The 15,297-nt window shown below is 41.5% G+C and overlaps 2 long non-coding RNA genes across 2 annotated transcripts in view; one reads left to right on the top strand and one right to left on the bottom strand.

Annotated features, from left to right (window-relative positions):
* Nucleotides 1-15,297, top strand: part of LOC309645405 — a 925,297-nt gene that overhangs the window by 33,736 nt on the left and 876,264 nt on the right. The gene's annotated exons all lie outside the window — the stretch shown is intronic.
* The window catches only part of LOC309645378, a 62,658-nt gene that overhangs the window by 3,862 nt on the left and 43,499 nt on the right, over nt 1-15,297 (bottom strand). The window contains exon 3 of the long non-coding RNA XR_014254838.1: nt 818-904. This is a non-coding gene — a long non-coding RNA (uncharacterized lncRNA). The remainder of the gene's footprint in view (nt 1-817; nt 905-15,297) is intronic.

The raw sequence follows: 15,297 nt of genomic DNA, 5'->3' as shown, positions 1-15,297 counted from the left end.
ATATATATATATATATATATATATCTGAATCACTTTGCTGTGCACCTGAAACTAGCACAATACTGTAAATCAACTATAATTCAATTAAAAAAATTGAGATTCTGTCACTAAAGAGTTGAGAGACTCACTTAGCAGTCTCTGGCACAATGTCCCACAGAAATAGTATTCCCAGAACATAAGTTGGGATAAAATGACTAAGTAAGGAGACTGATTTTTTAAACATTTTTAACAGCTTTATTGAAGATAATTTGCATACCGTACCCCACACCTACTGCAAGTGTACAGTTTAATGATTTTTAGTAAATTTATACAGTGGGGCAACCTTTACCACAATCCAGTTTTAGAAAATTTCCACCACCCCCAGGAGTTCCCTTCTTCCTGTTTGCAGTCACTGCCCACTCCCACTCCCAGGCCCAGGCAATCATTGATCTGCTTTCTTCTCTATAGTTTTGCCTTTTCTAGAAATTTCATACTTACAGAACAGTGCAATATGCAGTCATTTGTGTCTGGCTTATTTCACTTAACGCAATATCTTTGCGGTTCATCCACGTTGTAGAATATATTATCTGTTTATTCCTTTTTATCGCTGCAGAGTCCTCCATTGTATGGATATGCCGTCTTTTACAATACTTATCCCCTCCCCAACTAATGGACATTTGGATTGTTTCCACTTTGGGGCTATTATGAATAATGGTGCTATGAACATTTACATGCAAGTCTTTGTGTGGACATACGTTTTCATTTATCTTGGGTGGATACCTAAGGAGATCGATGCTTACAATCGAACACATACATTGAAAGGACATTCACTGATTACCTGCAACTGACAAGCACTGTACTGGGTGCTGGGGATACAATGGTGAATAAAATGCAGCACAAACTCAGCCTTCCTGGAGCTTGCAATCTGTGAAGAAGACAGACGTTTAGTCAAATAATCGTGCAAGCAAATGTAAAACATAACAGCAGTGGTAAGTGCCATAAAGGAAGGTCACTTGGTGCCATGAGAGCCTGTGCTGGAAGGATCTGCCTTGATCAAGGAGGTCAAGGAAAGCTGTCCATTAGCTGAGATCTGAAGTATACCAGGATGATCACCCCAATGAATTTTGTCCTTCAAAGTAGTATCTTATGAGGCCATACACTTATTTCCAATAATGCTGCCCTTGCAAACAATTCTGAGCCAATTTATAAGCATGCTGGTCCCAGACCTCTTTGTCCTCAGATAAAGTCCTCGTGTTTTAACCTCTCAGAATGTTTTGTTTTCTGATTAGACCGTGACGAATCCAACAAACCACATGAGAAAATCAACTGCATCCCTTTAGAGTCACTCTCACTAATTGCCAAAAATGGAATTCCCCTGCTACATCGTGGACCTTATTCCCCAAGAGCTGGTGGAGAGGGGTTCATGGCAGTTTGCAAAAATAAACTCACAGAGGGACTTCCCTGGTGGTCCAGTGGTTAAGATGCCGTGCTCCCAATGCAGGGGGCCTGGGTTCGATCCCTGGTCAGGGAACTAGATCCCACGTGCTACAACTAAAAGATCCAGCACGTGGCAACGAAGATCCCACGTGCCTCAACTAAGACCCGGTGCAGACAAATAAATAAATGTATAAATAATTTTAAAAATAAAAATAAAAAATGAACTCACAGATATCATCTGTAACAGGAGGAGAGTGGGCAGTATCAGCTCTATTCCCCCTTACAGCTCGAAATCATGTGCCTGCGAATTTGCCACTGAGAAAATGCCAGTAACCCATGGTGTGTGGAGGTAACTCCCAAAGAAGAAATAAAAAAAATATGTATAGCCAGTGGCAGTGCCCTGGCCTGCCAAAAGCACTTTCCCCAGGACAAAACTGGATAAGAATAGTTAAGCCCACAGCCTTTGGAGACAAAGAGATCTGGTTCCAATTCCAGCTCTACCACTGGTGACCTTAGGAAAGTCACTTAACTTAGAGTTTTTTGATTTCGATAATAGGGTTGTTGTGTGGATTAAATTATTCGTACAAACTATTTAGCACATGGTAACTGCTGAACAAATTGTTAATTACATCCTTTCCTCTGGCCCCTATTTTCCCAGGTTCTGTGTAGACCTTCCCCCTTCTGCTGACTGGCTTTTTTTTGAAACATATTAATTCCATTGATTCGCCCCAAGTCCATCTCTGTCCTTCTTGCCCTTGGCCTGAGGGACCTCCTGTCTTTTCAAGTGCCTTCTGCTGATATATGACCTCCATCCCTTGTGTATTAATTGGGCTGATTTAACTCTTAAAGTGCTGTAGAGCTCTCTCACCCATGTACGGCACAACTACTATTTTGATTTTTTTAAAATCTGAATTTATATGTATAAATGACTGTGCTCACTTTCGGTAACTATGATTTATGGAAAGTCACACCTCAAACGTTCTTGGACAGGATTTTTTGAAAACACTGGTCACCCTACCCTGAAATGGCTCCATAAATCCTTCATTCTCACTCAGAAGTGTACTTTCCTGCAGCCACAGACCATTTTAGCCATAAAAACTTGCTTAAGCTGAAGCTTTTTACCAAGCCTCAAGTTGCTGTGGAATCCTTTTCCTTATGTACACAATTCTGCCATCAACATTACTGACCAATTTAGAGACATGACTATCTGCAAATTGACTATTAAAAAAAAAAAAAGCAACGCTGTTTTCACTCTAGGAATAAAGCACTAGAGTTTCTTTTTAATTAATTAATTAGTTTCCATGTTTTTTGCCAGGGAAAAGTGTGGTAGTCATCCTCCAAAATGGCCCTCAATGATCTCCACATGCTGGGATTCAAACCCTTATACTGTCCCCACCTATATGGGGTAGGGCCAACTAGGAAGGGCTTGCAGTGTGAAACCTATTTGCCATCTCCAGACATTAACTTTGACAGTGACCACAATGATGTAGTTATTTCACCTGTAAAATGGGGATAATGCCCTGTCTAGGCAACTTATCAGGGTGCCGTCAGGGTCAAATGAGATGCAGCATGTAAAAGAGCTTTGGCATAAACCCAAGAATTATTATTGAGGATTTCAGGTGTAGTATTTTATACATGAGACATCAGAGTATAAACCCATTATGTATAATTTGCATGTGTCTTTGTGATGACCAGAGGCCATATTCATAAACCAGTGTCCTCACACTGTTGAAATGTCAGTGCCTCCAAAATCTTTTGACTCAGGGCCGTAGAATCTTCCAACTGCTAAGGTGTGACATCTTCCCAGACCAGACTACTGATCGGTCATAGAGAATTGCCAGGGCACTGTCCCTCTTCATGCATTTCTGAAATATTCTTTTGGATAACAGCACACTTTTCATTAAAGTTTTCTTGAACGGTTTTGAAGAAGTGTAAACAATGCCCTCAAAGGACTGGCCAGTGTTGAGCTCCATGAAGTACCAGCACTTCTGCCCTCTGCTTACCCAACAAGTGAATGGCATTTGCAGGAGAAGAGCTGGGCTACCAAGACTTGCTCAGACAATTCATTCCAATTTAAACATGTGCCTGTGATGGATTCTTGACCTTAAAACCATACAGGAATCTAGCAGTCATTTAGCCATGGTTCTCAGTGTTAGGTCTCGACATGGCCAGTTATGAAGTATATGGTAATTTGTCACTGATCATATACAAAGGAGCACAGTCTAAATTATTTACCTTTTAAAAAAATAAATAAATGGGAGCAGATATTCTTATAATAATGTCACTCCTATTCATTTGTATTCTGATGTGCTCTCCTGAGCAACAGAGCAGGGGGTGGCATTTAGCTGAGCACTGGCAATGTCACATAGCCATGGTGTACCTTGTCTATGGCTCAGCCTGTGGTGAGAGATCATTACCAGTTCTGACAACTATAAATCATGATGGTGTTGGTGAAGGAGTGGTGATTTTATAGTTATTGCCACTATTAATGCTTTTGCTTCAGTAGTATATGCTTTCTCAACTTATTACTAGTATTTGTTGGGCAAAAGTCTGGGAGAGGAACAAAACTTGTTAAAAATAAAGTTAGCCATATTTTATTAGTTTTTCCTTATATAATGGCAATTTTTGAGATTTTTTTGTAATTTTCAAAATGGTTTTATGACCATCACACCATAAATATTTTCAGTACTATTTGTCTTACTTCCCTGGGAGAAAAAATCAACCTAGATGGTGAGAAGTATAGGTTTCATACAAATCTCCTCATTGGAAATGGAAATAAAAACAAAAATAGCAAATGGGACTTAATGAAACTTAAAAGCTTTTGCACAGCAAAGGAAAACATAAAGGAGACGAAAAGACAACCTTCAGAATGGGAGAAAATATTTGCAAATGAAGCAACAGACAAAGGATTAATCTCCAAAATTTACAAGCAGCTCATGCAGCTCAATATCAAAAAAAACAAACAACCCAATCCAAAAATGGGCAGAAGACCTAAATAGACATTTCTCCAAAGAAGATATACAGATTGACAACAAACACATGAAAGGATGCTCAACATCACTAATCATTAGAGAAATGAAAATCAAAACTACAATGAGATATCACCTCACACCGGTCAGAATGGCCATCATCAAAAAATCTACAAACAATAAATGCTGGAGAGCGTGTGGAGAAAAGGGAACCCTCTTGCACTGTTGGTAGGAATGTAAATTGATACAGCCACTATGCAGAACAGTATGGAGGTTCCTTAAAAAATGAAAAATAGAACTACCATATGACCCAGCAATCCCACTACTGGGCATATACCCTGAGAAAACCATAATTCAAAAAGAGTCATGTACCACAATGTTCATTGCAGCTCTATTTACAATGGCCAGGACACGGAAGAAACCTAAGTGTCCATCGACAGATGAATGGATAAAGAAGTGGCACATATATACAATGGAATATTACTCAGCCATAAAAAGAAACAAAATTGAGTTATTTTTAGTGAGATGGATGGACCTAGGGTCTGTCATACAGAGTGAAGTAAGTCAGAAAGAGAAAAACAAATACCGTATGCTAACACATATATATGGAATCTGAAAAAAAAAAAAAGGTTCTAAAGAACCTAGGGGCAGGACAGGAATAAAGACACAGACGTAGAGAATGGACTTGAGGAAATGGGGAGGGGGAAAGGTAAGCTGGGACAAAGTGAGAGAGTGGCATGGACTTATATACATTACCAAATGTAAAATAGATAGCTAGTGGGAAGCAGCCGCACAGCACAGGGAGATCAGCTTGGTGCTTTGTGACCACCTAGAGGGGTGGGATAGGGAGGATGGGAGGGAGACGGAAGAGGGAGGAGATATGGGAACATATGTATAACTGATTCACTTTGTTATAAAGCAGAAACTAACACACCATTGTAAAGCAATTATACTCCAATAAAGATGTTAAAAAAAAAACAACAAAAAACACAAACCTCCTCATTGGGGTCACAGGGGGTATAGCAGAGAAAACATTGAGACACAGCTCTGATCCAATACCTTCCCTGCACAAATACTCACATATTGCAAGTTTGCTTATTCTCCTTACTCCTTCTGGGTGTTAACAAGGGCAAGGGCAGATCAGGGGCAACGCAGGCAGAGCTTTGTAAACTAAGTAAAATTCCTGGAAGACCCATTGACATCGAGCAAGTACAAAGTACCACAGGCAAAATGGAGTCAGGATTAGGAGCCAGGAGCTCCAAGTCATTTGGAGTTAGGATCAGAAAAATAGGTGGTTGAAAACAAATGGCAAAGATCCAGGTAGGATGATCTGTTTTGGTAAGTAAGTCCAAATGGTGATCTCTGTGTGTGTGTGTGTGTGTGTGTGTGTGTGTGTGTGTGTGTGTGTGTGTATAGTCTTGGAAGGGTATTGTTTACTTAATTAAAAGAGACAAGGTAGATAAGGGTAGCTCAAGAATGATTAGATGGACAGTTGGATAGTTAAAATGATGCATGAAAAATAATGAAATATCTGTGAAGCACAGTAAAGCAAAGCACAATAAAGTGAAGAAGAAAAAATGATGCATGAATGATTGGTGGAGGAATGGATGATTGAATGGATAAATGGAAATAATGAAATTAGGATGGATGGCTTATATGACAGATGAATGGGTGGTGGGCAAGTGAATGATTCGTTGGATGAATGGATAAATAAGTGGACAATGGATGGATGAATAGATAGATAGATACATACATACATACATACGTACGTGGGTACATAGATACTAGATGAGTGAATGGATGACCAAACTGATGGATTGATGGATGAACACAAAGATGGACTAATGAACAGATGGATGAATGAATGCATAAATGGACGGATGGTATGGTAGAATAATGGCTCTCAAAGATGTCTTAATCCCTGAAATTTGTGAATATTTTAGATTACATGGCAAAGGGGAAATAAGCTTACTAATCAACTGACCTTGAGATGGGGAGATTATCCTGGATTATCTGGGCTGGCCCAATGTAATCACAAGTACCCTTATAAGAGGAAGGCAGAAGGGACAGACTTAGAGATTTAAAGATGGTAGGCTGCTGGTTTTAAAGTTCAAGGAAGGAGACATGAGATCAGGAATGCAGGTGGGCCCTAGAAGATGGAAAAGGCAAGGAAACAGATTCTCCCCTAGGACCTCCAGAAGTACTGCTGCTCTACCCACATTTTAATTTTAACCTCTTAAGACCCATTTTGGACTGCTGAACTCTAGAACTGTAAGATAATAAATCTGTGTTGTTTTAAGTCACTAAGGATGTGGAAATTTGTCAGAGAAGCAATAGAAATGGATGAATGTATCAATGAGTCAATAAGTGGATGGAAAATGGATGAATACTTGGATGATTAAATGGATGAATGATAAATGGATGAATACACTGATAGTTGGGTGGACGAATGGATGGATGGAAGGATGGGTGAATGCATACATGAATAAATTATTGGTTGGTTGGAGGGGTGGGTAAAAGAAAACTTGTTTCTCCATTCATAACACTTCTGACACCAAATGTGTGGGTTTTTCCCTCGCATTAGTCAATTCTGATACTAACTACCTGGAGTTAGCACAGACCCCCACAGGTTAAGGGCTCTTCCCCACAAGACTGCTCCCCCCACTTTGAATGCCAGTCACAAGTAGAGTGTTCCCAGGTTACTCACACTGCTATCCAACTGGGCTACAAATCAGGGTTGCCCATGACTCTCTCCTCAGGTTTGATAATTGGCTATTAATGGATCACAGAACTCAGGGAAATGCTTTAGTTATGTTTACCAGTTTATTATAAAGAATATTGTAAAGGATACAAATGAACAGGCAGATGAAGAGATATATAGGGCAAGGTCTGGAAGGGTCCTAAGCACAGGATTTTCTGTCCAGGTGGAGTTTGGGGTGTTCTACCCTCCCACTATGTGGATACATTCACCAACCTGGAACCTCTCTGAACCCCATAGCTGGGATTTTTATGGAAATTTCATCACTGTAGGCGTGATTAACTCAATCTCCAGTCCCTCTCCCCTCCCCAGAGGATGAAAGGGTGGGGCTGAAAGTTCAAAACTTCTAATCATGGCTTGATCTTCCTGGTGACCAGCCCCATTCTGAAGCTATACAGGGGCCCACCAAGAGTTGCCTTATGAGAACAAAACATTTTTCTATCACCCAGGAAATTCCAAGGGATTTAGGAACTCTGTGTCAGGAGCCAGGGGTAGAGACCAAACATATTTATTACATCACAGAGGGGTAAATGAATATATGGATACATCAATGGATAAATGAATTGATGGACACATGGGTAAACGAATGGATGAATAGGTAGGCGGGTGGACAGATAATGGATATATAAACAAATGGTGAGATAGAATGTGAGTTGGTGTATAGATGCATGGATAGATGGATGGTTGTCTGGTGAATGGGTAGATGACACATGGATTGATGATTGGTATGATGGATGATTAAATGGATATATGAATGGGTAATGAATGAATAGATAAATGAATAGACACTTGGTTGGAGATCTGATTGGATGGATAGGTACTTGCATGTATGTATGTATGTATGAATAAATAAAAACCATCTTATGCTTAAAGACAAAAGCACTATCTTTGACCTGAAATGTGGACTTTTTGTCCATTAGGGAAGTTTCCAGTTAGGAAAGGAGAAATCCAGATGGACTGTTAAATATGTACAAAGTCCTGAACTTGCACTAAGCCTCCATCCTCCAGAATGACAATTTAAAACAAAAGACTTAGGGAGGGTGGGAGGGAGGGAGACGCAAGAGGGAAGAGATATTGGGATATATGTATATGTATAACTGATTCACTTTGTTATAAAGCAGAAACTAACACACCATTGTAAAGCAATTATACTCCAATAAAGATGTTAAAAAAAAAGAAAGAGAAAAAAAATAAAATAAATAAAAAAGACTTTTGCACTTGATGGTTTCTCCGTTTGGAATGTAATATTATTCCTTCAAATAATTAACTTCTACTCGTTCCCTGCATCATAGCACAAGCATTGCTTTCTCAAGGATGCCTTATTTATTATGCTCTCACAGTATTGCATACCTTTCCTTTGGAGCACTTTTAAAATTTCAATCTTACATTTACTTGTATGATCATGTGATTAGTATCTGTCTCCTCCACTAAACTGTAGTTGCAAAGGGCAAGGATCAAAGTATTTGGGCATGCCATTTTATCCCCATCTCTTAAGTCATTCCTGGCACATAGAAAAAAAAAATGTGGGGTTTTTTGGTAAGTACCTTTTTGAATGGATTGAAACCTTCCTGTGGCATTCCTACTCATATCATCAGAAAAGATCTTGATGGGTTGCTGGAGCATTATTGATAACATGGTGGCTAAGTCTGGCTTTCCTGATGGAAGATTTTGACAAAGAATCTAACCCTCCAAAAGGGAGGAGTCATGCACTGAGTTCAAGTCTTCTTCTGCGCTAGAGAGGACCAGGGCCCTTGTCTCTGCACTGGGCCAACCATGTCTTTGCCTTAACTCAGGTCCTCCTCACTCAGCTGTCCTGGAAACAACAGCCTCTCTGACTTGCTGAGGCCCTCTAGCCATCTTCCATCCTGACCTCCATCAGCACCAGCTCCAACCACCTGCCCCTGCCCTGCTCCAAGCCGGCAGATTCAGAGGCCACACCTCTTCCTAGTGACTAGTAGAACCTCTTCGGTCACTCTGATCATCCTTCTTTTCTTCATCTCCAGTTAGTTTCACTTTGATCTTTTCAGGTCTCTGCTAGGCTTCAGTTTGAATTTTGTGATATTTTCTTCCTTCCTGTGTCCAGGGCACTGAGGGTCTAAGAGAACTGCCCTCAAATCACCTCGCTGTATGAACTGGGCAATTTACTTAACCTTTCTGAGCCTGTTTCCTAATCCACAAAATGGATGCAATAAATCTACGTCCCAGGATGGTTGCAGAGGTTAAACAAGATGATATAAATGGAGTATCTAGCACAGTGACTGGCAACAGTAAGTGATAATCAATTATTAATTTTCCTTCTTTTCCCAAAGTTTTTCTCCCTTGTTTCTTCCTGCGGCACAATGTTCTCTCCTTTTCTATTTCCCAGTTTTCTGTCTACAGAACGTTTTCTAGCCTTCATAAAAACAGCACTACATAAAACAAAATTGCAAAGTATTTTTATATTTTTCAAATAACTTAATTCAATTATAGACTGGTCAATTTTAGTTATTTGAGCATTACTAAAACCATCTGAAGCTGGTAAATAAAGTTCTATATTCACATTCAGAAAATAAAGAGCTAAAGCAATACTTTGGAAAACGGTAAGGGAAAGACATATTCCTTGAGGCCTAAGATCTCATATGGAATATGTCAGCCTATTGCCGCTTCTTCTGGCTCGGAGACAATGCACAAGGAACTCTTTATATTTTAAATTTCACTTCACACAGCAGCCATGAAGCTAGTGGAAGAATGGAAGCCCATATTTTCTGGGAAGAAGGATTTGGCAGGTGGTACCTTTGAGTTACCCACAAGGTGCCCACGTGCGTGATTTAGTGCTGGAGATTTGAAAATTCACAAGGAAATTAAGAAATTAGTGAGAAAGAGGTTATCAGCTTATTTTTGGAATAGTGGAATAATTATGGTGAAGATCTCGAAGCTAAAGGGAGAATTCAAGACAGGGTCATAATTAACTATTACCAACATAAGCACAGAGGAAAACAGATGGTTCAGGGTTCAAATACTGACAGCACCACTTTCTGACTTAGTAACTTTGGTCAAGTTACTTACTCCATTTCTCTGGGCGCCACTTCCTTCATCTGTAAATTAGAAACTAATATTGTTGACATCATAGAAATGTTGTGGTTATTAACTAGTACATTAAACGTGCTAAAAACAGTGCCAGGCACCTAAAAAGTGCCTATTTAGGGGGTAAGTGTGATTATTAATTATTATTAGTTATGGGGTTTCTGGCACATTCTCCCTCACCACCTATTATTGAGAAAGGTACTTGCATAGTACTGGAAATGTTGGGCATTATCTCCAAGAAAAGGTGGTAAGACTGACCTGTCTCAAAAAGGTCTGGATGAATTAGCTCAACTCAGACCCTGATTCTCAGACTTACAGCTCAGAAACCTGATTTTGTCAGTACTGAGGACAGGTTCATCTCTAGGGCAGACTCACAGTTACCAAACTCTTTAGACCTATAAACCAGATCGTAGTCAATTAATTTTCAATGAGAAACACAGCTTTTGAGAGGACTAGCATACTCAGGTCTGTGTGATCAGAGCGTTTTCTCCCTGGGCTCACACCTATGTGGGAAGCCAAGTCTTCATAAGAAGACTTGATCGTAAGAAACTTAGAGTCAGAGACTAGGAGTGAGACTAGGAAGATCTATATAAGTAGTCTCAGTCCATGCTACCCCGAGCCAGCAATCTCACGTTAGGGATAGCCTTTCCTCTGCTGTGTACTGTGAAACTTTATCCTCTTTGCCAAGCCAAAAAGGAAAACATTCACTGTTGATTTGGACTGCATAAAAAAATTCAAACTTCTGTACGACCAAAATACCAGAAATGAAGGCAAAAGACAAATGATAAACTGGAAAAATATTTGTAACACATATGGCCATCTAAAGGTTAAAATCTAATCTATATAAAGAGCTCTTATGAACCAATAAGAAAAGAGCAACGCTCCATCACAAAAATTGGCAAAAGATACAAATAGGTAGTTCACAGAAAAAGAGTACTAATGCTTTATAAATTGTGAAAGGAATCACACTGTGCTTATGATTAAATGCTTTATAAACTTTGTCAAGCTGATATTTTATTATTGTTATAACTTACCTTTTTTGTTAATGAAATATATATATATCAATATATATGGCTGTATATTTGCATGTATCTGGTATTATATTTATATATGATTAATAGCCATTAAAATGTATTCTTCTACTAATTGCTTCTATCTTTTGCCTATTTTTCTATTGGGGTATTATTTCTCTTATTGATTTAAAAAGCTATGTATTCAGCTATTAACCCTTTATACACATTGAATAAAGTCATGGGGGAGAAGCAGAAGAGAATCCCCTTTAACCAAATATCCACTGTGTGTCAGATTCTTTCACATAAATTATCTCACTTATCCTCAAAACAATCCTAGGAAACAGGTGCTTTAATCTCCATTTCACAGCTGAGGACCCCGTGGCTCAGAGACTGCATAACTTGCTCAAGGACACACAGCTAGCAAGGACTACCTGAACTCTGAAGTGAAAGCTGTGCTCTTCCCTCTCAGTCATGCAAGTGCCCTCCCAGAAGGCTCCCAGCTCTCCTGACCACCACATAATCTCTACCCTGCTACAACATCTGGGAACCCAGATGCAGGGTCAGCCCCAGCTCATTCCTGAACCAACACCAACCGGGCAGAAGTAATGGGTAGGCTAACATTAATCATACCGTCCTTGTTCCAGCACCTTGTGAGTTTGGGGTTGAGTCCTGGACACCTGAGTACCCACTGAGTTGCAATTTCCCCTCCTCACCCTGAGGCCAGGCCGAGTCAGATGCCTACACTTAAAAGAAACAAGGAACTCATACTAAAGAGGAGTAAGCTATCACTCATCTTCTCTCCTTAAGAGGAAGAGTTGTAATTTGATCGGGTCAGATGCAAGGGCAAGGGGGTCAGGACCACTAAAATCATAACCAGGAGTACAGCCCTTTCTTCTGCCTCCCATCCACATCTGCTACATTTGCTGCTACATTTTCATATGCACCCAATTCATCAGTTCCATCTGATTACCTGCAGAGCCCCAAGCAGGCTTTGCTGTAACGTACCTCCATGCCAGTACACAGGCTTCTCTCTTCCACCTAGTAAATACTTATACATCCTTCAATTACCAACTCGCCTCTACTGTGAAGGACCCTCAGTCCTTCCCCTCCACTATAAAGGACTCCCAGAGCCCCCCTCCATTAGGAAGGGCTCTAGACCCTCTCTCCGAAAAAGCAGAGGCAGAGCCTCATTCTCTATGCTCCGCAGCCCCTGTGCTGACTTCTGCCATAGCCTTGACCGAGTTTTACTGTGTCTGGGTTCGCCACCCAGCTCAAACAGGGATTTTCTCCGGGGCTTCAGTCACCTCAGCGCCTCCAGCGCCCAGCGCAGAGTGATGAATGGGTGATGGTCCTTCTGAGCCTAAGGTCGCTCCTCCCCACCCAGCCTGTGCCCAGACTCACTGGGCTGGTTTCTGTTTTAGATCTCACTCTAATTTGTTTCTTTGAGTAATTTGCTTCCCTCCCCAACTTTCACGAAGACTGGTTCCTGTCTCAGTGTTGATATGAGGGCCTGATGTACCTCTTGCTTTGTATCACCTGCCAGCTGAACTCCCGCCACTAATTCTGGCTGCTTGCTGGGAGAGTCCTAGAGCCTGGGCTTTCGTGTGAACCCTGCAACTTTTTAAATCCTTCCTGAGCTGGCAGAGTTTCCCCAGCTCCTGCCATACTCCCGGGGTAAATTCAGGACCAGGCCCTAACCCTTCTGGCCCTCTCCATGGTCTTATGGGCGTGAGAAGAGGTCTCCTCATGACCATAAGACTCAAACTTTGGTTGCAACTTGATCCCCTACCATTCTGCCCCCCTCCTACACCACTTCAAGCATGTCAGAAGGCAAATCAGCTGAGTCACTCCTGAGCCCAGCAACATCACAAACGAAATCAACAGAGCGAGAGGAAATTAGCTCATTCCACAGAGAGGCACTTAGAGCAGGCAGGCAGTCCCAAAGCCCCAGGCAGGCCAGGAAAAGGACCACCTAGATTGTCACTGTGTTGTCCTCTCAGCTATTGCCACTCTATGGAGAGACTTGCTCTCAGGACTTAGCCTGCAGACCCATTCACACCTGAGCAGTCTCTGGCACAGGGGAAGGACCATGGGACCCTACTCAGCTGTCTCCAGGACCCTCATTTTTACACACCTCTTCAAGATGAGCTGCTGGACCAGGGGATGGAGGGGGTGATGTATCCTGAACTCTAGGGGAAGGATCTTTGAGGGTCATTGCTGAGTTGGTCTTTAGATACTAATATCCACTCTGGACCAGCCCCAAAGATTAATAAATCATCATTTCTGCCTTGGAGGGTTCATGGTCCAGCAGATGAAGATGTTCAAGCACTCCAGACTGGGCTCTCATAGAGAAAAGGAAATACAAGTTGAGACAGAAGTCCAAACAAAGCCCCCTTGTGTGGAGTGTGGTTGAAAGGAGAGAGCACTGGCTAGAGGGTGGGGAGAGCTGATTTCATTTTAAGAATTACATGTTGAGAAGTTCAGGTGGTTGTGATACAGAGGGAGCAAAGAGAGATGAAGCTGGAGAGGTAAGGTACAGGAGAGAACTTCATTTTGAAGACCAGATCTCTACAGCAGAATGTTCACTGTGCTCAGGAGCACAGGAGAAGGAACAGACCTGGAAGTGAAAATGACAGGCTTACGTTGGTACACGTTGAGTCTGAAATGCTGGACTAGAATGGAATCCATTTGCTCTGTGTGTTTGACACTTCTTTAGCCTTTCTGAGCAAAGTGACCATAAACCATAGGCCTTGTGCAGGACTCTCTGGATGAGTAGTGATCACAGACTAATCACACTATCTTTTGGGAAATTTGGATCTATGGGATCAACTTACGTAGCAGGGTGGCCTGCAGAAGCAGTGAGGCAGGAAAGTCACCAGGCAGAAGAGGCTGTGGGGTTGACAGAAGGAGCCTGGCGAGAAGCTATGACCCAGTGAGAGCAAATAGTTGGTAGGGGTAAAAGAAATCAATACACCCACCAGAGGGAGAAGCCAGGAGATGGAAGTAGAGATAGAAAGGTGATAAATCATGAGCATGGTGAAGTAACAAAGGCAGGGAGCAATGGTGCCCATTTATCAGGGAACAACGGAATGTCTGGAAAAACAACAAACATTTTCTATTCATCCACAACTACTGGACTCCAGGGAGAGGTCCAGCTCCTCTCTCCCTGGCTTTGCCTCCAAGCAGGAGGCATGCCAATATGCATGGGCCACAGGCCAGGATACTAACTGGGCCACAGGGCCAAGGGTGAATCTCCCTCCTTTACAATTAGCTCTTTTTTGAAATACTACCTCTGGTCCTCCCATGTGGCTGAGAAGATAAGTGGCCTGGATTTGTTCCCATTTAAGATCTGTGTTTCCAACCCATCAGTGAAAGCCTGGGGTGGGTGGGTAGGTCAAGACCTGCTGTGGAACTATCCTGCTCAAGGATGAATATATCATCCTTGGGGTTGACATTTCGTACCACTGGAGTGTGAACTGGGGATTGGCCCCATGTCGGGGATAAGACAGAAAGGATATTGTACCATTCAGGTTGTCTGGTTTCCAACAATAGAAACCACATCCGGTTGATGGAAGAAGTTTTCACATACTGAAGTACGGGGAAGTCATTCTGGTTTATACATGATTTGGCTTGAACTTTACGCTAACTAGAACAGCCTGTCCTATGTCCTGTCAAATATGCATTGTACATCTGCTTTAACCATTAAAGAATGCATTTAAAAATAAAAATGGAGTGGCTCTGGTTCAGGCATCCAAAATGGAGCTGGGTGGCCATTGTGGATGTGGTCTCAGACACGTTTCCTGCATCACTGAGAACTTGAGTTTTCTGAACTGTATCAAACTCAAGGACACCACCAGCCATTCTCAAAACAATGTCTACTAGCAGCTGCCAGCTCCAACTTCTGGTCTCAAAGTCTCCCCCTTGTAACTGTGTAACCATTTTGACTCCCAACCAATCCTTGCTTAATAAGCATCCTTACTTCTTGCCAGCTACAATCCTAATTCTTGACAAACAACTGTATGTAATTTTTCAATTTTTGCCTATACTGTATAAGCCACTTCCATTTTGGAGTCTGGAG

Source organism: Balaenoptera physalus (assembly GCF_965194825.1).
Source record: "Balaenoptera physalus genome assembly, chromosome: 16".
NCBI lineage: Eukaryota > Metazoa > Chordata > Mammalia > Artiodactyla > Balaenopteridae > Balaenoptera > Balaenoptera physalus.
This window is presented reverse-complemented; position numbering and strand designations above follow the sequence as displayed.